At 35.9% G+C, this 24,975-nt stretch overlaps 1 pseudogene; it reads right to left on the reverse strand.

Annotated features, from left to right (window-relative positions):
* The window catches only part of LOC473610 (high mobility group protein B1-like), a 29,262-nt pseudogene that overhangs the window by 3,157 nt on the left and 1,130 nt on the right, over positions 1-24,975 (reverse strand).

The following is a 24,975-nucleotide window of genomic DNA, read 5'->3' on the forward strand; positions in this document are numbered from 1 at the left end:
CTATCAAACACCATCTCATGCTACAGAGAAATCTTCTGTGAAAGAAATAGTCGATGTGGCAAACTTCTTTATTGTTTATTGTAAGAAATTGCCACAGGCATCCCAGCCTTCAGCAACCACCACTCTGATCAGTCAGCAGCCATCAACATTGAGGCAAGACACTTCATCTCCACAATGATTACAACTTACTGAAGGCTCAGGTGATTGTGAGCATTTTTTTTAGCACTAAAGTATTTCTTAATTAAGGTATGTACATTGTTTGTTAAAGATAATGCTATTGTATACTTAATTGGCTACAGTATTAGTGTAAACATACCTTTTCTATGGGCAGGGAAGCCAAAAAATTTGTGTGGCTTGCTTTGCTGAAATATTCACTTTATTGTGGCGGTCTGGAACCAAACCTGTAATATCTCCAAGGTAGGCCTGTATTAAGACTTTAAATCCTCATAAACGCCCTATGTGGTAAATTCGATCTTTCTCACTTTACAGATGAGAAAACTGAGATACAGAGTGATGAGCTGTGATCACCATGCCAAGTTGGAAGAGATGGTACTTTATTGGGCTTTCATCAAGATTCCTTCTATGCGAGCTGTTGCTGACCATGCTCTTTACATTTCTGTCTGGTAGAACATCCTCTTCCAATCCAAGGGGATTATAATATCACTTTTGGGAGGGCTGCAAGTCCCAAACGGGTACCAAAAATGCTGAGAAATAAATACAGGCAACCAGGTTATTGTTCAGATTCCTGTATTCCTATGTTACTAGGATGCCTAGGTCCTTGAGTGATATTACTAAGAAACAAATGGCGGGCCTCCATGACTTGTTGGTTTTGAGGGAGAAAATAAGACCAAGGTAGAATTGAATTTTGTACCCTGTATAGTACCACCTCTAAATACATGAAACCCAGAGCACAAAATGGTCCTGTGGGGTCAATGATGAATTTGTCTTTGGTTGTATGAAGTTTAAGGTACTGGTAAGATGTCTAGGAATAAAGGTGTTTCTGGTGGTTAAAATACCAATCTAGGATGTAGAAGATAAGTCAGAACTGGAAATATCTGATAAATGAAGCTGTGGAGGTATATGAAACCATAGTTAAAGAGAGTTATTAGAAGGTAGCTAAATGTGGAGCATCAGAGGGGGGTCTGCATTTAAGAAGGGAGTGAGTACCAATGTTGAATGCTACTGACAAGTTGTGAAGAAGAGCGGTGAGGACTGAAGAAAAATGATTATGTTTTATTAAGAAGTTTAAAATGGTGGGAATAAAACCTAGATTATGAGACATTGAAGAGTGAGGAAGATGTGGAAGTAGATGCATTAGTATGGATAATTATTTCCTGATACTCTAATTATCTTCATAGTATTTGCCCATACCTGACAAGTTATACTTCTGTTTGTTTGTTGTTTGAATCCCACTAGCAACTAAGGCAGGAAGTTTTGTCTGTTTTGTTCATAAATATATCCAGTATATCTAGAACAGTTCCTGGCAAATAGATAACAGCCCTCAACAGATATCTGGTGAATGAATGTAGTAAGTTTGGTAGATAAGAAATGGAGAAAGGTGATGTGTCAATTAAAATGTGGTATAGATAAAACAGGGTCATTTCTGGCCAACATTTTAATATGAACATTCTTCTTTTTTGGAGACAGGGTCTCACTCTGTCATCCAAGCTGAAGTGCAGTGTCATGATCGTGGCCTCAATTTCCTGGTCTCAAGCAATCCTCCTGCCTCAGCCTCCCAAGTAGCTGGGACTACACACATGTGTCACCATGCTTGGTTAATTTTTTTTTTTTAATTTTTGGAAGAGATGGGGTCTTGCTATGTTGCCCAAACTGGTCTTGAACTCCTGGCCTCAAATGATCCTCCTATCTTGACTAATATGAACATTCTTAAACATACAGAAAAGTTGAAAGAATGATAAATTGAATATCCATAAGCTCATTACCTAGATTCTACCAACAATGTTTTGCAATATTTGCTTTATTAGATATCCATCTCTCTTTCATCCTTCTGTCCATTCAACAGTCCAACTTATTTTGATTCATTTCAAAGAAAGTTGCATATCAGAATACTTCAACTCTGGATATTCTGGTATGCATGTAATTAACTAGAGATCAATATTTATATGTGCTTTATTCTTTCTTCAGGTAAAATTTATGTCAAGTGAGATGCGCAACTCACAATTGTACTATTGGCAAATTTTAACAAATACATACACCTCTATAACTCAAGGCTCTATTAACATATAGAATATACCATGATTTAGAAGGTTTTTTTTTTTGGTTCTTATTTTATAAAGGTTCACGTATCTTAAAATTCATCAACACTGAAATGTATAATTTAGTGTTTTTTAGTGTATTCAAAGAGTTGTGCAACCATCACCACTATTTCCAGAACATTTTTGTTACCCCAAAAGGAAACTCATATCCATTGGTAGTCAATCCCCATTTCCCCTTCCCTTCAGCCCCTGGCAAACACTATTATGCTTTTAGTCTCTATGGATTTGCCTGTTCTGGTTATTTCATATACATGGAATCATATAAAGTGTGTTGCCTTTTGTTTCTGGCTTCTTTCACTTACCATAATATTTTTAAGGTTCATTTATGTTTAAGTATATATCAGTACTTTATTCCTTTTGGTTACTGAACAAGATTCCATTGTATAGATATGCCATATTTTTTAATCCTTTCATTGGTTGATGGACTTTTTCTTCTACTTTTTGGCTATTGTAAATCATGCTGCTATAAAAATTCATGTATTAGTATTTGTTTTAACACATGCATTTATTTCTCCTGAGTATATACTATATACCTCATAACAGAACTGCTAGGTCATATGGTAACTCCATTCTTAAATTATGAGGAACTATAAAAGCGTATTCCAAAGCAGCTGCATCATTATACATTCCCAATAGAAATGCATGAAGATCCTTATTTCTCCATATCCTCACCAATTTTCTTGTTGTCTGTCTTTTTATTTTAGCCGTACTGGTGGAGGTGAAGTGGTATTTTATTGTGGTTTTTGGTTCACATTTCCCAAATGAATAATGAAGCTGAGTTTCTTTCCCTGTGCTTATTGGTCATTTGTATAACTTCTTTTGAGAAAAATCTATACAGATCCTTTGTCCATTTTTAATTGGGTTATTTATCTTTTATTATTGAGTTGTAAGAATGCTTTACATATTTTAGATACTAGATCATTATCTGATATTATTTATAAATATTTTCTCTCATTCCATGGGTTTTTGTCTTGTGTATCTTTATGGCACACACATTTTTAATGTAATGTAGTCTATCCAACTTATTTTTTCTTTAGTTGCTTGTATTTTTATGTCATATCTAAAAATCTATTACCTTATCTAAGGTTACAAAGGTTTACCACTATGTTTTTTCTAGGTTGTATAGTTTTAGGTTCAATATTTAGGTTTATGATCCACTTTCAGTTAATTTCTATACAGAATGTAAGGTAGGGGTCCAAATTCACTCTTTCCATGTGGATATCTAGTTGTCCCAGCACTATTTTTTGAAAAGACAGATCTTTCTTTACTTTTTTTGTTTTTTGAGACGGAGTCTCGCTCTGTCGCCCAGGCTGAGTGCAGTGGCACGATCTCGGCTCACTGCAAGCTCCGCCTCCCGGGTTCACGCCATTCTCCTGCCTCAGCCTCCTGAGTAGCTGGGACTACAGGTGCCCGCCACCACATCCGGCTAAATTTTTTTTAATTTTTAGTAGAGACAGGGTTTCACTGTGTTAGCCAGGATGGTCTTGCTCTCCTGACCTTGTGATCCGCCCACCTCGGCCTCCCAAAGTGCTGGGATTACAGGCGTGAGCCACCGCGCCTGGTGGAAAAGACAGATCTTTCACACATTGAATGGTCAAGTCACCCTTGTTGAAAATCAGTTTACTATATGAGTTTATTTCTGGACTTTCAATTGTATTACATTATCTATATGTCTATCCATGTTCCATTAACATACAATCTTGAATATTGTAGCTTTGTAGTAAGTTTTAAAATTGGGAAGTGTTGTTTTCCAATTTTGTTCTTCTTTTTCATGATTTTTAAAAATATTTAGATTCCCCTGCATTTCCATAAGAGTTTTCAGAACAGGTTGACAGTTTCTACAAAAAAAAAAAAAAAAAAAAAAAAAGCCAGCTGCTATTTTGATAGGGACTGTGTTAAATCTATAGATCAATTTGAAAAGTAGCACCATCTTAACAATATTAAGTGTTCCAATCGATGAAAATGGAGTATCTTTCCATTTATTTAGATCTATATTTCGAAGTTTTTTTTATAGTTTTCAGTGTAGAAGTCATGTGCTTTTTTTGTTAAATTTATTCCCAATTATTTTTTTTATGGTATTGAAATGGATTATTAAAAATTATCTTCAGATTGTTCATTGCTAGTAACAGAAAAACAATTTTTTTCCACTTTGTTTTTTTAATGTATTATTTATTTATTTTTAGATGGAGTTTTGTTCTGTCGCCCAGGCTAGAGTACAGTGGCGCCATCTTGGCTCAGTGAAGCCTCCACCTCCTGGATTCAAACAATTCTCCTGCCTCAGCCTCTCAAGTAGCTGGGACTACAGGAACACGCCACCATGTCTGGATAATTTTTTGGTACTTTTTAGTAGAGATGGGGTTTTGCTATGTTGGCCAGGCTAGTCTTGAACTCCTGACCTCAGGTGATCTGCCCGCCTCGGCCTCCCAAACTGCTCGGATTACAAGTGTGAGTCACTGTGCCCAACCCTCTTTGGTTTTATAGCCTACAACTTTGTTAAACTCAATTATTGGCTCCAAATTTTTTGTGGATTTCTTAGGATTGTCTATATACAAGTTCGTCTCATCTGTGAATAAAGTTTTATTTCTTCATTTACAATCTGGATGTCTTTTATTTCTCTTTTCTTGACTAATTACCCTGGCTAGAACCTCCAGTACAATATTAAATAGAAGTGCTGGAGGCAGACATTCTTGTCTGTTCCTGATCTTAAGGGGAAAGTATCCAGTCTTTCACAACTCAGTATTATGTTAGAAATACTTTTTTCATAGATGTCCTTTATTAGGGTGAGGGTATTTCCTTCTATTCCTAGTTTGATGAGATTTTTAAAAATCATAAAAATGGGGCTGGGCGCGGTGGCTCATGCCTGTAATCCCAGCACTTTGGGAGGCTGAGGCAGGCGGATTACCTGAGGTCAGGAGTTTGAGACCAGCCTGGCCAACATGGTGAAACCCCGTCTCTACTAAAAATACAAAAATTAACTGGGCACCGTGGCAGGTGCCTGTAATCCCAACTACCTGGGAGGTTGAGGCAGGAGAACTGCTTGAACTCGGGAGGCAGTGGTTGCAGTGAGCTGAGATTGCACCACTGCTCTCCAGCCTGGGTGACAGAGTGAGACTCCGTCTCAAAAAAAAAAAAAAAAAATCATAAAAATGGTGATAAATTTTGTTGAAAGTGTTTTCTGTGTCTATTGAGATGTTCATGTGATTTGTCATTTGTTTTATTACTGGGGTATATTATATTGAGAGTTGATTTGCTGGATTCCTTAGCTGCTTTTAGTCATTCTAAAGGGCAAAAAAGAAATGCAAAAAAGTGGCTTTGGTTTTGTTTTTTTGCCTCCAGGTAGAAGGAAAAACAGCCCAAACATTTTCAAAGGTAAGTTTTGGGTGGGTCAAAAATGTTAAAAGCTTACATTGCTCTATCCTTCAAGTTGCAGGACAAAAAGTTAAATCCGTTCCCTTGGTTAGAGCAAAGCTTTAGCTAAGCCAGAGAGAAAAAGAAAAGGGGGGAGGGAAACCAGTGAGATATCAGAGCAGCTTCTTCCTCGACTCCCCCAGATACACACATCTTGAATCCCAGTAGTGATCTCCAAGCAACCATAATGTTAACAATGTACATGCTGAGTTTACTGCTAGGGGTTTGCAGTGAGAAAAAAAAGGAGAGAATTGTAAAAATTCACATTGTATTTTTGTGACTATTGCATTTAAACGTGTCTCAATCAGTTTACATTGCTATGACAAAATACCACTGATTGAGATTTAACAACAAACATTAATGTCTCACAGTTTCAGAGGCTGGGAGGTTCCAGATCAAGGTGCTGGAAGATTCTGTGTCTAGTGTGGTGGGCTCACTTCCTGGTTTGCAGACAGCTACTTTTGTGCTGTATCTTCACATGGCAAGAGAAGAGAGCAAGCTCTGGTCTCTTCTTTTCTAATTAGGGCACTAATCTCATCACGGGGAGGGGGGTCCATTCTAATGATCTCATGTAAACCTAAGCACGTCCCAAAGGCCCCAGTTCCAAATACCATCACACTGGGAATTAAGGATTCAAAACCAGACTTTCGGGGGGTGGAGAGACATAAATATTCAGTTCATAGAAAGATGTATGATAAAATTCTTATAATTTCACAAATTCTAGAGACATCACCTCAATATAAGAAAGTGTTAATGGGACATAATTTGCTTTCTTTTTGCCCCAGTGAGAATATTATAACTTAAATGCTTAGGGTATTGCAAACAGAATAAATCTCTCTAACTGATGCTATTTGCTATGATTTTTGTCTATTGGATCCTCTGGGAAAGGGCAAACAACAGGAAATAAGAGACAATTTTTAGATGGAGATTTACTTTTGGAGTTTTAAAAAGAAATTTTTATGTTGCAAATGGACTGTCAGAGTCTGACACTTAAAGGCTAATGATTTCCCACTGCCTATCTTTGAGTGAGTCAAATAGACGCTAAGGGCTTATGGAATCCTTGCTTGTCCCTTGGACTGGGAACATGGCTATCTGTCTTTGCAGCATTTTGACTTTGCTGCTGTTGAAGAAAAACCACTGGCTGTTTTTGGAATTCTTAATTCACAGATCTTAATTACCTGAACCTGACTCTAAGCTGATAGTGCCTTCTATGGGCAGTTTCAGCCTGAGCAGAGCTGTGCATAACTGAAAGCAGGCATAGGCTCAATTAGCAGAACTCTGATTCTGGGACTCTGTTGCATGTTTTAAACACCCTTCTGTGGGATCCTAGTCTATAAAAACATCATTGATGCTGGATGGACTATCTGGATCACTTGCAGATGCCCATGAGGAAGGGCTTGTTCTCTGATGAAACCATCTAAGATTGAGTTGCTGATTGACTTATATTTCTGATGCAGAGGTTAATTGTGTTCCTAACCTGTGATTCCTTCCCCAAATTATAAGTTAGGGATGGACATATTACAAGGAATATGAATCTTCTGCCCACTCATGACAGATTGGACACTTGACACATTCTTAGGGGTGTCCCACTGATGTTGATTTGTTTTACTTTCTTGAGTAATTACAGTTTGCAACAATAAACTGATGGCCTAACTACTTCCCTTACTGTTCTCCTGGTGCACACATCTCAGTAAGGCAGTTTATTTAATGCAGCTCTCCTCAGAAAGAGATTTTGCTTTTCTAGGCTGCCCACTTGGATAAGTGGTCAGGACAAAAGGGGTGTGAGGTTATGTAAAACTATCTTGAAAAGTGTTGAAACTCAAAATTCTATCATGACATGTATCTTTCTGGTTATGTTGTATAATTTTTGTCCTGTGAAAATGCTTTTGTCCCTCCTGCATACAACCTGCCCAGATGAAAATGACACAGAATTTTTCTTGATCACTTTTGCCAGCCAGAGATACCCAGCTGGCAACACCCTTGCCCTGCCTCGACCCACAGCTTTGGGGCTGGCTCGGCCCTGCCACTGTTTCTGTCACATGGGGCAGCTGCCCTCTGCTGGTGGAGGACAGAGGGCCACAATGTTACAGACTTCTCTGTACCCATGTTTGGTGGGTCCTGAGCTCTCGTCTTGTGTCCAAGAAGAATGAGGATACACTGACAATCAAAGAATGAGGAGGGCAGAGAATAATTTTACTGAGTGAGGAAATAGCTCACAGTGGAGAGGGGACATAAGGGTGGTCCCCCACCTGGAGTCAGGTGGTTTCTCTCTCACTGTGGCTGAGTCCAGAGCTTTCATGGGCTTAGAATAAGGGAGTGAGTACTGATTGATTTGTGAGAATGCAAAAAAAGTTAAAGGTACCACTCAAAGGTGGGCACAACAGTGTAAAAAATCAATTAGGGAAGCATAGGTATATGTAAAATAGGAGAAGGGTTGGGGAGATCAATCAGAGGAAAGTACACCAAACAGGAAGACAGGTTCTCAAACCAGTCTGTGAATTTGACTTGTAGCTTGGCTTTCAGGCTTTAAACTGTCTTTGGCTTGGAGGTGGGGTTTCACCAGGGACCCTGCCCTGTCTGCCTAGGCATTTGTCTGCTTCTTGCCTCTATCAAAAAGGTCTGAGTGAGAATTAAAAATATGATTGGGGAAAATGTAAAGTTTTGATAATTGAATGGAACACACTCATTTTGTAAAAGTGGGAGAAAAATCAAAACCCTGCCACCTGTGGAGGCATGAGGAGGAGTGGGGAGGGGAGATATTAATGATCTCTGTTTTTCAGAACCATTCCTTGAAGCTTTCCCTTTGTCTTGAAGGAAAACTCCTCATGCTGTCTTTCCAAACAGCTGCAAGTGCTTTGTATGCAAACTTCAGAGCCTATGATCATATCTGTTGGTATGCTGACTCAGACAGCAATGGGTGGCCCCAGATCCTGTACCTTCTGTATAGAATACCTCCAAATGCTGTCCACACTTATAAAGCTGATAAACTGATGTTATGTGCAAGCAAACCCGTTTGGAACAGATTACTTTAGTCATTTTCTCTGAAATCAAGACTAATTCTAATTTTTCAGACTGGACTGGGAAACTTAGGGCAGGAATTCCCATTATGGAGGCCACATTGGGGTCCTGATAAGCTGTACTGCCTAATGTATGTCCTACTTGGGGTACCCTAATAATTATAAACTCTTTGTTTCTAGGGGTACTACATGAGCCTTCTGGGACTATACTTCTTGTGTGTACTCATACTATCATGACACTGCCTGAGTCCCAAAAGGATTTCAGGTCAGCTTAAACTAAGTGGCCAGAGTTGTGCTGTGCCTGAATTAGTTTTTTTAAAGTACGGAAACAAGTAAAAAGTCACATGGCTTTCTAAGATAGACCTTTGTGGTGAATGGGATTTTTTTTCTAACTGGTTAAATCCAGTACCCCTAAAGGGCATAATCAAGATCAATACCACAGGTTGGCCTCACCCTGCTACATGAGGTCTTACAGATATAATAATGTTGCTATCTAAAGGCTTGTCAATTTTCTTAAATTTTATCAAAGAGCAAACTTTTGGTTTCATTTTTTTCTCTGTTGTTTTTCTGTTATCTCTTTCATTTGTTTCCATTCTAATCTTTATTATTTTCTTCCATCCGCTTGCTTTGGGTTTATGGCTCCTCTTTATTTAATTTCTTAAAGATGGTATGGTATGCTATTGGTTTGAGATTTTTCTTTTTCTCTTCTTTCCTTTTTTTGAGATGTGGGTCTCTCTCTGTTGCTCAGGCTGGAGTGCAGTGGTGTGATCACAGCTCACTGTAGCCTGAGTGTCCTGGGTTCAAGGGATCCTCTTACCTCAGCCTCTTGAGTAGCTAGGACTATAAGTGTGTGCCACTATGCCTGGCTAATTTTTTAATTTTGTGTAGAGACATGGGGTCTTGCTATGTTGCTCAAGCTGGTCTGGAACCCCTGGGCTCAAGCGATCCTCCCACCTCAGCTTTCAAATTACTGGGATTATAGGCATGAGCCATTGTGCCCAGCCTCTTCTGTTTAAATATAGGCATTCAGAGTGATAAATTCATCTCTAAACTATGGTTTAGCTGCATCCCGTTCATTTTGAAACATTGTGTTTTCATTTTCATTTATCTCAAAGTAGTTTTAAATTTCCCTTGTGATTTCTTCTTGATCCATTAGTTTTTTAGGACTGGGTTGTTTAATTTTTACATATTTGCCAATGTCTCTAAATTTCCTTCTGTTCTTGATATCTGATTTCATTCCATTGTGGTTAGAGGCATTTTTTAGTATGATTTCCTGCATTACTGCTTTTTTGTATTAAATAGATATTTTCTACTGTACCATTTTAATTTCCTTGTCATTTCCTGTGTTACATTTTTGAGTTATTTTGTTAACACTTGCTCTGGAATTTACAATTAGCATCTTAAACAAACTAATTTGGTTAATGCTAACTTAAGTTCAAAGGTATACAAAAACTTTGGTTCAGTATAGCTCTATTTTCTATTTTTGTGCTACTTTTGTCATACAAAAGACATTTTTATACATTATAAAGACATGAACAGTTTTAGAATTATTACTTTACATATGCAATTGTCTCTTTAATCAGATAGGAGAAGAATAGGGTTACAAACGGAAATACATTCATACTGTGTTTTATATTTACCTACCTTTACCGGTGCTTGTCATTTCTTCTTGTCAATTTGAGTTACTATTTAGTGTTTTCCATTTTAGCCCAGAAAGATTATTTTTAGTACTTCTTATACAGCAGGTCTTCTAGTAAATAATTTTTTCAGCTTTTGTTTATCTTAGTTTCTCCATTATTTTTATTTTTACTATGATTTTAATAACAAAACTTTAGTTATATATGGTATTAGATTTACAGAAAAGTTGTGAAGATAGTACAAAAAGGGTTCCCATATACCCCACTTTCAGTTTTCCCTACTATTAATATCTTACATTACTATGGTACATTTAAAAGTAATTAACCCTTATTGATACATTATTATTTACTACCATCCATACTTTATTCAGATTTTCTTAGTTTTGACTGAATGCTTTTTTTTCTGTTCCAGGATCCCATCCAAGACAACACAGTGCCTTTAGTCATCATGTCTCCTGGGGCTCCTTTTGGCTGTGACAGGTTCTCAGACTTTCCTTGTTTCTGATGATGCTGACAATTTTGAGGTGCACTGGTTAGGAATTTTGGAGAATGTTTCTCAATTGGGATTTGTGTGATATACTTCTTATGATTACACTAGGGTTATGGGTTTCAGGGGGGAAAATAACAAAGGTAAAGTGCAGTTCTCATATATCAAGCATACATGCTATCAATGTGACTTATTACTGTGGTCTCCTAATTACTTGATCACCTGGCTGAGATAGCATTTGACACCTTTCTCCATGCAAAATTACTCTTCCTGCCCCATTTTCATTCTGTACTCTTTGGAAAGAATTCTCCATTTTCTTGAGAGGGTAATAACAACATAAATTATTTAGGGTTCTTCTCCACAGGAAATTTGTCTATTGTCCTCCATTTATATATTTATATATGTAAGTGTGGGCTAATAGGTATTTATTTTCTACTTGTTATATACTATGTTATTTATGTTGTTGCCCACATTGCTTCAGTTTTGGATATTGGGAACTTTTTCAGTTGGCTCCTGTGTCCCTTTGACATTCATCCACAGATATGTGGGTTTTTAAAAATTTTGAGCATTTCCTTGCTTTTTGGCTTTATAAGATGCTTATCTTGTATATATTCTGACCAAGACCTAGAATCAGCCATTTGTCTAAGGATCCCTGATTGAATATTTTTATTGGAAAATGTTACTAACAACCAAGATCTTGGCACTGGGTGTGCTCAGTGTTACTGGATTTTATCGCTTCTATCTCTTTATCTGCTCATTCTTGTGCCTTATACTTTCTATGCTATTCACTTCCAGTTTATCAGCTACTTGGCACTTTAATTTATTCCTTATTTTTTTTCTGTAGAATCAGCCTCCTACTCTAATGTGAATCCTCATTGGCTTACATTTTGAATCTCATCCTAAAAAAATATAAACTTTCATACCAACTTGCCTCCCCCTTCTCCATTATCCTCTTCAAAACCAAGTTTCTTAGAGATTTCAACTTACACTGCCTCTAATTTTTTTGCCTCCCACTCAAAATCTCACAGTCAACTTTCTTCTCTCATTCCATTGACTCTGCTCTGACAGGGCCAAAAAATGACCTCCTTGTTTCTAAATCTAATGAGTGCTTTTATCTCCTCATCTGCCTGGACTAATCAATACTATTTGATCTTGTTAACTATGCAAGAAATTCTCTTCTTGAAACTCTCCTCATTCCTCTCTTCTTTTATGACACTACTTTCCTGATTATTATGTCCCTAGGATAATTTTTCTCTTTTGCAGGCTCCTCTTTCTCTGCCCCCTAGTTAATATTTCCTAGGCTGACTTTTTGTGTTTCTTTCTCTTTCTGATAGATTGGTTAAAAAATGTTTGCATAGATCTCCTGCATATGTGTTAAGAAATTTCTTCTGACTTACAACATATACAACGAGAGTCTTTAATCAGGCTTCTGCTATAAAAATTAATTTTCCTGGATTCTGTGGATTGGTGTTTTCATCAGTTCTGGAAAATTCTCAGTAATAACCTGTTCAAATACAGTAGTCCCCCCATTATGTGCAGTTTTTCCATGGTTTCAGTCACCTGGGGTCAACCATGATCCAAAAATATTAAATGAAAAATTCCAGAAATAAACAATTCATAAGTTTTAAATTGCATGCTCTTTCAAGTAGCATAATAAAATTTAATGTCATCCCATTCCATCCTACTTAGGAAGGGAACATCACTTTGTCCAGTGTATCCACATTGTACATGCTACACATTCATTACTCACTTAATAGCCATCTTGGTTATCAGATTGACTGGCATGATACAGTGTTTGTGTTCAAGTAACACTTATTTTACTTAGTAGTGGCCCCAAAGTACAAGAGTAGTGATGCTGGCATATTGTTATAGTTGTTGTATTTTATTAGTAGTTGTTGTTAATCTCTTACTGTGCCTAATTTATAAATTAAACTTTGTCATAAGTGCGTATATATAGACAAATACCTATATATGTATACATGTGTGAATATACATATATATTTGTATATACATTTATATGTTATATATAAGTGTATATATGTATCATATATAATAGATATATAATATAAATAATATATATTTATACATGCATATAATATACATTTATATATAAATATAAATGTATATTTATATATGTACATATAATATATATTATACATATATGTATAATATATATTATTAATGTATTTTAGTTAATAATACAAATAAATATATATTGCTATTTATATAGAATATAATAAAGCATAATAAATAATACTCTATATAAAGACAAATATATGCATTTATATGCATATTTTGTATGTGTTATTTATACATATATAAATACATATATATTTGTGTATATAGGACTCAGTACTATCCAGTTTCAGGCATCCACTGGCAGTCTCAGAACATATACCCCATGTACAGCCTCTGATTCTTTCCTTTTTTATTCTCTTTCTCAAACTTTGATTAAATATATTTTAGTCTTTTTATTGGACTCTTTGTCTTTTTGTATCTATTACATATTTCCCATCTTTTCTTTCTCTATTCTGCATTCTAAATAGTATCTTTGACTTATCTCCTAATTCGCTAATTCTTTCTTCAGCTGGGTCTAGTATCCTGTGACTGTTTTAACTCATAGTTACTGTGATTTTCATTTCTATAAATCCTATTTTGTTATTTTTCAAATTTATTACCTCAATTTTTTATGGTTTCCTCTTCTGGGCAGAAATCTTTAAGCTTAAACATTTCTTTTCAAAAAATTTAGCATGTGTTTCGCATCTGTAAGTTCTCATTACTCCAATTTCTAAAGCAGTCTTTGTGTATCTGGGCTTTTCTGTCTGTAGTTTTTGCTGGTTCTTTATTGTGGTATCTTGTTTCCTAGTTCTTGGTTATCTATGCTTACAGCCAATCACTGTGTTAAATATTATTTGTAGGCATAATTTAAATCCTAGAATGAAAATATCTTCCTTCAAAAAGGATCCACGTGTGCTTCTATTAGGGGGATAGTCCCAGTTCAGGACCACGTTAATAAGGTTAAAGCTTTGATTTTTCCCAGATGGCCCAGTCAAGTCAAACTGGATGTGACTCCAAATGATGTTTGACCCACTTCCACTTCACCTTCACCCAGATACTGTAGCCTTTTGAAGTCCTGGATTATTGGGCAAAAGCTCTACTGTTAGATTTTCTATCTTATGTAAGCTCTGTGTTTTGACTTACTTTACCTGAAACTTCTAAATAAAACAGTTTTCATAATCATTTACCTCTCTGAATTCTTAGTTTCCCTTCAATTTTTACCGTTAATTTTCTTTCTGTATTGTCAGTTATTTATTGTGTTAATAAAACTTAAAAAAAATAAACCCCATTCATTTTTACAGTTGTTTTTAATGGGAAATTTTGTCCAAATTTTCCAGTTATGATCATCATAACCAGAAACAAAATTGTGGCTTTCCAGTGTAGGAGACTGCCATCCTAGATTATGTAGGACTTCTTTCTTTGTAAATCTCCATTTATTAAATATATTTTATATATTAGAATGGCAATAAGGTATATCGGTCAGGGTTCTTGATGGCAAGCAACAAAAGTCAACTCTGGCTATTTTGAATAGAAAAAAAGTTATGAAAACATACTGAACCTTATGGAATCTCAAAGAAGCCTAGAGAAACAGACTTGGAGAAAGTGGCTGAACAAAATAGATTCACAAAGCAAAGTCAAAAGCCATTCCACAGAACTAATTTTGTTCATATACTGCTGCCATCTTCACTGCTACAGTGATTGTCAGTGTTTCACTGCCAATACTTTTGGCCCCAGTACTGATATTCTTGAAATTGAATGTTCCTGCCATTTGTCCTACTGGCTCATGAAATAAAATATTATTCTCTCTTCTTTCTCTTTGTGTCACTGATTTCTGATTCAGGGTCTAGAATGGGTGCATCTGATTGACCCAGTCTGGATCATGTGCCCACACCCTCAGAGGGAAGATGGGAAAGTAAATGTCTCATAATTGTAACTTCCATGATAGGAGGCAAATCTTGCTTTGTATCTAGATTCAAAAGGTAGAAAACTCGCAGACATGGTAAATGGGCCTATTACAGAAATACTTTTTTATTATAACAATATTTTGGTAAAATTGTACAATACATGGTGTTTTGCTGGTCCAGCCCTTCCACAGTATGGAAAGATTGAAGGAACCAGTAAATAACATCCCAAAGGCAATAGAACTGGGATCAACTTTAGACATTGGCATCTTCTAGTCTAGGCCTAGCCATTACCTCCATTGTCTTGACTGTCCCACTTGCTTATTGCACCTTCAGCAATCTCTAGATCAATAGCAAATGTCACCAGAAAGACTGAGGCCAGTAGTTACAGTAAAGGGCATAGAAAAATCTAAAGGTACATAGTCAAGCATACAGGTATGATTCCTCTGCTTCTCCAACAATTTGACATATGATAGTCTCTGCTATACCCAAGAGGCCGTTTTGCTAGGCTTTTGGCTCAGATAGGCTGCTGTCATTAGTACGTTTCACCTGCCTTATATTTCTGCTTCTTAATTCCCACCTTGTCATCATATATGGACATTCTGCTTTGTTAGTTGTTCACTTAATGCCACCTCCTCAGCTAGAATTACATTGCTGGAAATTCACTGAAGTAAAATATAGATTTCTTAGGGCAATAGTAGGCAGTTTAAAGTTCTATATCTCTCACAGAGCTCTGTGGATGACATATATGAAGCAACCAGGAAGGTCTTGAATAAGAAGAGCCTTGCGTAGCACAGTGGTTTTAAATAACATCTGTGTAACTCCACATTTTACATCCATAGCTCTGATCTTCCACTGAACTTTAGACATAGACATGTGAGTGGAAATATCAAGTAAGCAATCGGATATATAATAAACATCAAATATACAACATGGCCAAAGTAGACCTGTTTTTCTCCAAGTGTTCCCTCTCACAATGAAGGATGCCAGGTTAAACACCCCAAACACTGCTGTTCTCATTAAGGTTCAATAGGTTTTCTTGAATAAATGCTTTTCAAATTGTTCCAAACCTTTTATTAACTATAAGACTTTGGAAAAGGTTGATTTTCATAAATAGGTAATATTTTCATTGCTTTGCTAGAAGAGCAGATTTATGGAGGTTCCATTATGGAAGTTCTGCCATTGTCTATGTTGTTTGGCTGTACCTAGTACAAGAAATATGAAGAAATGAATCTATTAAATCATTGCGTGCATTAAAAAGCTTGTTAAAGTTATATTATCATTTTAATGTTGAGATTTCATTTTCTAAAAGCTCATTTAGAAAAATTTTACATTCATAAATAGTATATTTTCTGAAGTTTTCTTTTCTTGTAATCAATTTGATTTTGGGACTTGAGTCATGCTGGCTTCATAAAATTAGTTGGGAAGTGTTCCTTTCTCTGTTATCTGAATGATGCTATGTAGAATTGGTGTTACTTTTCTCTATAAATTTATTGAATTTGCCTGAATTTTTGTTTTCAGATTTTTAACTAAGTATTCAATTTTTAAAATAGTCACAGACTATTTCAGCTACCTATTTATTCTTCAGGGAGTTTATATAGTTTGTGTTTTTTTTTTAGAAATTGGCCCATTACATCTAAGTTGTCACTTTACATGTGTATATTTGTGCATACTCTTCCATTATTATCCTTTTAAACTAAAAATAAAACTACCATACAATCCAACAATCCCACTATGGGTTATTTATCCAAAGAAAAGGTAATCAGTGTTATCAGAGGGATACCTGCACCCGCATATTTATTGCAGCACTATTTATAATAGGCAAGATATGAAATCAACTTAAGTGTCCATCAATGGATGAATGGATAAAGAAAACGAGGTATATATTCTCAATGGAATAGTGTTCAGCCATAAAAAGGAACAAAATTTTGTAATTTGCAGAATCACGGATGGAACTGGAGGTCATTATGTTAAGCTAAATAAGCCAGGCACAGAAAGATAAATACTGCATGTTCTCACTCTTATGTGGGGGCTAAAAAGTTAATCTCATGGAGGTAGAGAATGCAATGATAGTTACCAGAGGCTGGGAAGAGTGTGTGGTGGGGTGGGGCATGAAGAAAGGTTGGTTAATGGATACAAACATACAGGTAGGTAAAAGGAATATGTCCTTATGTTCGATAGCAGAGTAGAGTGACTATAGTTAACAACAATGTATTGTATATTTCAAAACAGCTAGAAGAGAGAACTTGAAATGTTGCCAACACATAGAAATGATAAGTGCTTGAGATGATAGGTATCCTAAATATCCTGATTTGATCATTATACATTCTATGCATGTAACAAAATGTCACATGTACCCCATAAATATGTAAAAATATTACATAACAATAAAACAATTAAATCTGTATGACCTAAAGTAATATTCTCTCATTCTTGATGATGATAATTTGTGTTCTCTTTATTTTATTCTTGCTACAGGCTTGATGATTTTATTAATCTTTTCAGAAAGACTGCTTTTGGTTTAATTGATTCTTTGTTACTTTTCATATTTTATTGATTTCTGCTCTTACAGTTATTATTTTTTAAACTCTGCTTTAATTTTGCTTCTTGTTTTCTGCTCATGTAAGGGGGAAGCTTTAGATTACAATTTTCAGATTTTCCTTTTTTTCTAACATAGACATTTAATGCTGTAGCTTTCCATCTAAGTAATACTCTAGCTGCATGGTGCACATTTTATATGTTGTAATTTTATTTTTGTTCAATGCAAAATATTTTCTGATTTTGATTGAGACTTTCTTTTTGTCCCATATAAGTATGTCATTTAATTTCCACATGTTTGGAAATTTTCCTGTTATCATTTTGTCATTGATTTTAAATTTAATTATGTTAAATTTATATCTGAGAACATGCTTCATATATTTCAATTGCGTTACGTGTGCTAAATTTTGTCTCATTACCTAAAATATGGTCTGTTTTGATGAGTATTGCATGTACACTTGAATTTATATTCTATTGTTGAGTGAAAAATTCTATGAATGTTGATTAGATCCAGTTTGAAACATCATTCATTTATTCTACATCATTGCTGATTTTCTGTCTATCTATCACTAAGAAAAGCATGTTGAAATTTCCAGGTATAATTGTGAATTGATTTGCCTATTTCTCCTTTTAATTCTGCTAGTTCTTGCTTTATTTGAAATTGTGTTATTACTGGCATACACATTTAATTTACTGTGTAGATTGATTTGTCTGATTCTCCTTTTAGTTCTGTTCTTGCTTTATTTGAAATTCTGTCATTAATGGCATACACATTTTATTTACCATGCCTTCTTAATGAAAAACCATTTTATTATTGCATAATGTTCCTCTTTACTCTTGTAAAATAGTATTTGTTTTGCAGTCTACATCTACTTTGTCAGATATTACTACAGTCACTCCAGCTTTCTTGATTTTTGTTTTCATGGTGTATCTTTTTCCATCCTTTTATACTTAACCTATCTATAATTGAAGTGAATTTCTTGTATATAATGTATACTTCAGTCATTTAAAGAAATCTAATCTGACAATCTTTGTCTTTTAAGGAAAGGGTGACTGAAAACCCAGTAGGAGAGCTTTGTGGCATTTTCACTTACCCTTGCCTGATCCCCCTTTCCCTGGCTCAGTGGCAGTCTGGAAGATGTCAGCCCACATTCCTGTGGTGGGTTTCTGGTGCCAGAGGAAGCAGTATGAACTTGTTCTAAAGAACTATGGTTTTCTGTTTTGACCTGTTGGGTGATTCTCTGAAGGAGTAACACAAAGGCCTTATCTTTACAGAACCTAACCAGGAATTCTCTCAGGGAAGAGAAGCAACTGTAAAAGAAGAATTTGTTTAAAGCATTTAGAAAGAAATGAACTGGCTGCTGTGACCTGGGGCAAAAGATATCAATTAGGGGCAAATAATAAACATATTAAGAATCCTGTGAGAACAATCTAGGAAGGAAGATGTCTTGGAGAATAAAGGCTTTGAGAAGCTTCCACATGTTCCTCAGAATTTAGGAGGTCATATACATGCCTGTGGCAGACTGCTCAGAAAAAAAAAAAAGGCACTAAGCTTTGAGCTCTGTCTTCAAGTTCTACACAAGCAGGAAGCGAAGGTGCAAGAATAGTTGTAAACTGCCTGGGAGAATGTGGAAAGCATGCCTCAGTGCGCTCCCGTGTGCGTGACACACACACACACACACACACACACAATCTAGCTTCAAGATTGGAAATTTGGCTTTTGGCTTCAGGAATTTAAAGAAATCTCTATCAAATCACTAGCTGATCACTGAGCTAAAAGAACAGAGAATTTAGGAAATCACACATGACAAAGACTAGAATAGTTTAGGAAACTCATCAAACGAAAAACCAGAACCCACAAAACACAGCAAAACTAACCCTGGTAAGGGAAGGAGAATCGGATTTTCATGTAATAATATACAAAATACCCATTTTTTGATTAAAAAAATTATGAGGTATGCAAGAAAGCAAGGGGGGATGACCCATTCACCATAAAAAAAATAAGTGAACAGAAACTGTCCATGAGGAAACACATACATTGAATTTACTAGACTTATACTTTAAATCAACTGTCTTAATTAAGCTCATTGAGTTAAAGGAAAACATTGGCAAAGAACTAAAGGAAATCTGGAGAACAAGGTCTCACCAATTAGAGAATTTTTAGTAAAGGGATAGAGATTATACAAAGAAACTAAATAGAAATTCTGGAACAAAAAGTATAACTGAAATGAAAAATTTACTACAGGTGTTCAGTATGAGATTTGAATAGTCAAATGAATCAGTGAATATGAAGATGAGTCATTTGGAATTTTCCAGTATGGCAAGTGGAAAAAAAATGAAGAAATATGAATAGTTCTAAAGGGAACTGCAGGATAATGTAAAGCATACCAACATATATATGTTTGAAGACATAATGGCCAAAAGTTTTCCAAACTTGATAAAGGACATGAATCTACACATTCAAGAAGCTCCACAAACTTCAAGTACCATAAATTTAAAGAGACCATACTAAGATACGTTGCAGTAAAAATGTTGAAAGCAACAGCAAAGAATCCTGAAAACATCAAGAGAGAAGTGACTTCTTGCATACAAGTTATCCTTAATAAGATTAACTGCCAATTTTTCTTCAGGAACCATGGAGGTCAGAAAGCAGTGGAATGATATGTTAAAGTGGTAAAAGATAAGTTTGTCAACCAAGAGTTCTACATCTAGCAAAAATATCCTTCAAAAATGAGGGAGAAATTAGGACATTGCAAGATTTTTATAAAAGTTTGCCACTTGCCCTACAATAAATCATAATCTAAGTCTGTTAGGCTGAATGGAAAGGACATTAGACAGTAACTTTAAACCATAAGAAGAAATAAAGAAAACCAGTAAAGGTAGCTACATATGTATTTTGGGTTGCTGGTGTCCTCTCAAAAGTTATATTGCAGTCCTAACTCCTAATATATTAGAATGTGACCTTATTTGGAAGTAACATCATTGCAGATGTGATTAGTTAAGAAAAGATTCTTCTGGTGCAGCGTGGGCTTTTAATGCAATGAGTGGTGTTCTTATAAGAAAATGTTGTGTGAGCACACAGGGAGAGTGCTATGTGAAGGTGAAGGCAGGAAATGGAGTAATGCATCTACAAGACAAGGAACACTAAGGATTACAAGCTGTCACCAGAAGCTAGAAGAGAGACATCAGATAGATTCTGTCTCAGAGTCCTCAGAAAAAACCAACATGGATGACACCTAGATTTCAGACTTCTAGCCACCAAAACTTTGAAGAAAATGAACAGAGTATAAATTTCTGTTGTTTTAAGCCACCCAGTTTATGGTAGTTTGTTATGGCCACACAGTGTCTGGTAATTTGTCATAGTAACCTATCTATGTTTAATAGGTAGATATAAAAGCCAGTATTATTATATTGTTAGTTTTTTAAAATTTTGTTTTTGTTTTTTGAGACGGAGTCTCACTCTGTCACCCAGACTGGAGTGCAGTGGTATGATCTCCGCTCACCGCAGCCTCCAGCTACCAGGCTTAGGCGATTCTCCTGCCTCAGCCTCCTGAGTAGCTGGGAGCACAGGCGCACACCACTACCACCTTGCTAATTTTTGTATTTTTAGTAAAGATGGGTTTTCACCATGTTGGCCAGGCTGGTCTTGAACTCCTGACCTCAAATGATCCACCTGCCTTGGCCTCCCAAAGCGCTGGGATTACACGCGTGAGCCACTGCACTTGGCTTATATTGTTAGTTTGTAATTCCTCTTTTTTCTGTCTTATTACAAAAGTAAATGTATAAAACAATAACTATAAATATATGTTGATAAGAATGCAATATATAAAGATGCAATTTGTGATAATAACAACATAAAGGGGTATAGATGGAGCCTTATAGAAACAGATCTTGTGTAATAGGAAAGCTAAGTTGGTATTAATACAAACTAAATGGTTACACATTTAAGATGTTAACTATAATCCCCAGGGTATCTAAGAAAATAACTTTAGAATGTAGAGAAAAGGAAATGAGAAGAAAATTGTCACTCTATAAAAAAATCAAACACAGAAGATGGTAGTAATGGAGAAAATGAAGGGCAAAAAGTATAAGATATGCAGAAAACAAATAGCAAAATAATAGATATAAGTACTTATAAGTAATTACTTTAAATGTAAATGCATTATTCTCCTCAATTAAAGGCAGAGATAGACAGAATGGATAAATGAAACATGATCCAACTGTGTATTGTCTATAAAATGTATACTTTAAATATAAAGGAAAAAATAGTTTGAAGTAAAAGGATTGAAATAGCTATTCCATGCAAATAGTAACCAAAAGAGGGCTGGGATGGCTATAGTATTATATCAGATAAAATAGACTTTAAGTAAAAATTGTTAAAAAGACATGAAAGGATAGTATATATTTTTAAACAGGTCAATTCATCAAGAAGATGTGCAATTTGTATACTTGTCTAAGAATAGACAGTTCTACAATAATAGTTGGAGACTTCAATACCACACTTTCAATTAAGGATAGAGCAACTGGAAAAAAGTCAATAAGGAACAGAGATTTTGAATAACACTATATACCGACTAGACCTAGCAGACTATACCAAACAACAGCTGAATACTTAAGTGCACATGAAATATTCTCCAGGATAGATAATATTTTAGAACACAAAATTAGTTTCAATACATTTAAAATTATTGAAATCATGCAAAATATGTTTTCTAACCACAATGAAATAAAAATAGACATCATTAACGGAAGAAAAATGGAAAAATCACAAATACGTTGAAATTAACATGTGTCTGAACAACTAATGGGTCAAAGAAGTAATCACAAGAGGAATTAGAGAATTAAACATAAATGAAAATGAAAAGACAACATACCAAAACTCATGGGATCCTGCAAAAGCTGATGTTTTAATTTAGGTTCTTTAAGATGGAAAGAATCCCTTCAATGATTAGGAGAGACACAAGATGAAAATAAAGATTTTAAGAGAGAGACCATGAGTGGTGGGCCAATACCTTTATTGGTCCAGGGCATTATCCAAACAGGTTTCCCTCAGGGAGTTTTAACTGGTGGGTTTAAAGCAATCAGGCATGAATTCCAATAGGTAACGCTGTGTCTGAGAGGTGGTCACTGTGGCATATCTGCACAGTGCATGCAGGGTGTGGGGGTCAGCAGAGCCAGTCAAGAGGTTGTATCTAGCTATCTTATAGAGAAGTGATCACCAAGAGGAAGTTGTCTAAGACACATATCTGGATCAACCACATCATGAAACTGGGGGTGGGGAGGGTGTAGAACTGGAAACTGTGGCCAGGCGCAGTGGCTCATGCCTGTAATCCCAGCACTTTGGGAGGCCGAGGTGGACAGATCACGAGGTCAGGAGTTCGAGACCAGCCTGGCCAATATGATGAAACCCTGTCTCTACTAAAAATACACAAAAATTAGCTGGGTGTGGTGGCACATGCCTGTAGTCCCAGCTACTCCGGAGGCTGAGGCGGAAGATTCACTTGAACCTGGGAGGCAGAGGATGCAGTGAACCGAGATCGCACCACCGCACTCCAGCCTGAGTGACAGAGTGAGACTCCATCTCAAAAAAAAAAAAACCCACTGGAAACTGTGTAAAGGGTGACTGAGCCCTGATTCTGGTAAGGAAAATTAAACTTATATTTAAAATAAATGCCCAGACGACTTAAAATGATAAGAATTCACTGAAGCAGTTCTCAATAGAAAATGTCTAGCTGTACCAACAGACATATGAAAAAATGCTCATCTTCACTGGTCATCAGAGAAATGCAAATCAAAACTACAATGAGATACCATCTCAAGCCAGTTAGAATGGCGATCATTAAAAAGTCAGGAAACAACAGATGCTGGAGAGAATGTGGAAAAATAGGAACACTTTTACATTGTTAGTGGGAGTGTAAATTAGTTCAACCATTGTGGAAGACAGTGTGGCAATTCCTCAAGGATCTAGAACTAGAAATACCATTTGACCCAGTGATCCCATTACTGGGTATATACCCAAAGGATTATAAATCATGCTGCTATAAAGACACATGCACAAGTATGTTTATTGCGGCACTATTCACAATAGCAAAGATTTGGAACCAACCCAAATGTCCATCAATGATAGACTGGATTAAGAAAATGTGGCACATATACACCATGGAATACTATGCAGCCATAAAAAAAGATGAGTTCATGTCCTTTGCAGGGACATGGATGAAGCTGGAAACCATCATTCTCAGCAAACTATGACAAGGACAGAAAACCAAACACCGCATGTTCTCACTCATAAGTGGGAGTTGAACAACGAGAACACATGGACACAGGGTGGGGAACATCATGCATCGGGGCCTGTTGGGGGGTGGGAGACTGGGGGAGGGATAGCGTTAGGAGAAATACCTAATGTAAATGATGAGTTGATGGATGCAGCAAACCAACATGGCACATGTATACCTATGTAACAAACCTGCATGTTCTGCCTATGTACCCTAGAACTTAGAGTATAATAAAAAAAAAAAAAAGAAAAAGAAAAATAAGGTCACGTGCACTGGCCTAGCTAAAAAAAATGTCTAGCTGTAAACACCCTCATTCCAAAAGAAAAATTATCTCAAGTCAATAAGCTAACTTTAGATGTTGAGGAGCTAGGAAAAAAAAGAAAACTGAGGCCACAGCTAACAATAGAAGAAGAGATGGTTGAAATACAGAACATAAAAATACAGGAAATCAATGAATTCAAAAGTTGGTTCTTTGAAAAAATCAACAAAATTTACAACTAATAATAGCTAAACTAACCAACAGAAGACACAAAGAACTAGAATCAGCAATGAAAGTGGGGTATTACAACTGAATCAACAGGAATTAAAAAGATTATAAGAGAATACTATGAAGAAATGCATGCTGATGTGACAATGCAGATGAAATGAACGTATTCCTAGAAACAAACTATGAAAACTGACCCAAGAAATAGAAAATCTGAACAGACCTATACCAAGTGAACAAATTGAATCACCAATCAAGAAGTAAAAGCCCAGAAGCAAATGGCTTCACTGGTGAGTTCTACTGAACATTTAAAGAAGAATTAACATCAATCCTTCTCTAACTCTTCCAACATATAGAGGAGAAAACCATTTCTAATTCACTATGTGAGGCCAGCATTTGCCTGAAACCAGAACAAGACAAAGACATTGTAAGAAAAAAAAAGTGCTGGTCAATATCCCAAATCAATACAGATGCAAAACTCCTCAACAAAATACTAGCAAACCAAATCCAACAGCATATTTAAAGGATTATTACCACGACCAAGTGGGATGCATCCCACAAATGCAGGGGTGGTTCAATATACAAAAATCAATGTAACCACATTAATAGAATGATGGGGGAAAAGCACATTATTTCAATTGATGGAAAAAATGTATTTGACAAAATCCTGCACTGTTTCATGGTAAAAAACAAAACACTCAAAAAACATGGAGGGCAATTTCCTCAACATAGAGCATTTATGAAAAACCCACAGCTAACATCAAACTCAATAGTGAAAGTATGAAAGCTTTTCCTTTAATGTTAGAGATAAGACAAGCATGCCTGCATTTGCCACTTCTATTCAATGTCATACTGGAAGTTCTAGCCAGGGCAATTAGGCAACACAGAGAAATA

Source organism: Pan troglodytes, chromosome X (genome assembly GCF_028858775.2).
Source record: "Pan troglodytes isolate AG18354 chromosome X, NHGRI_mPanTro3-v2.0_pri, whole genome shotgun sequence".
Taxonomy (NCBI): domain Eukaryota; kingdom Metazoa; phylum Chordata; class Mammalia; order Primates; family Hominidae; genus Pan; species Pan troglodytes.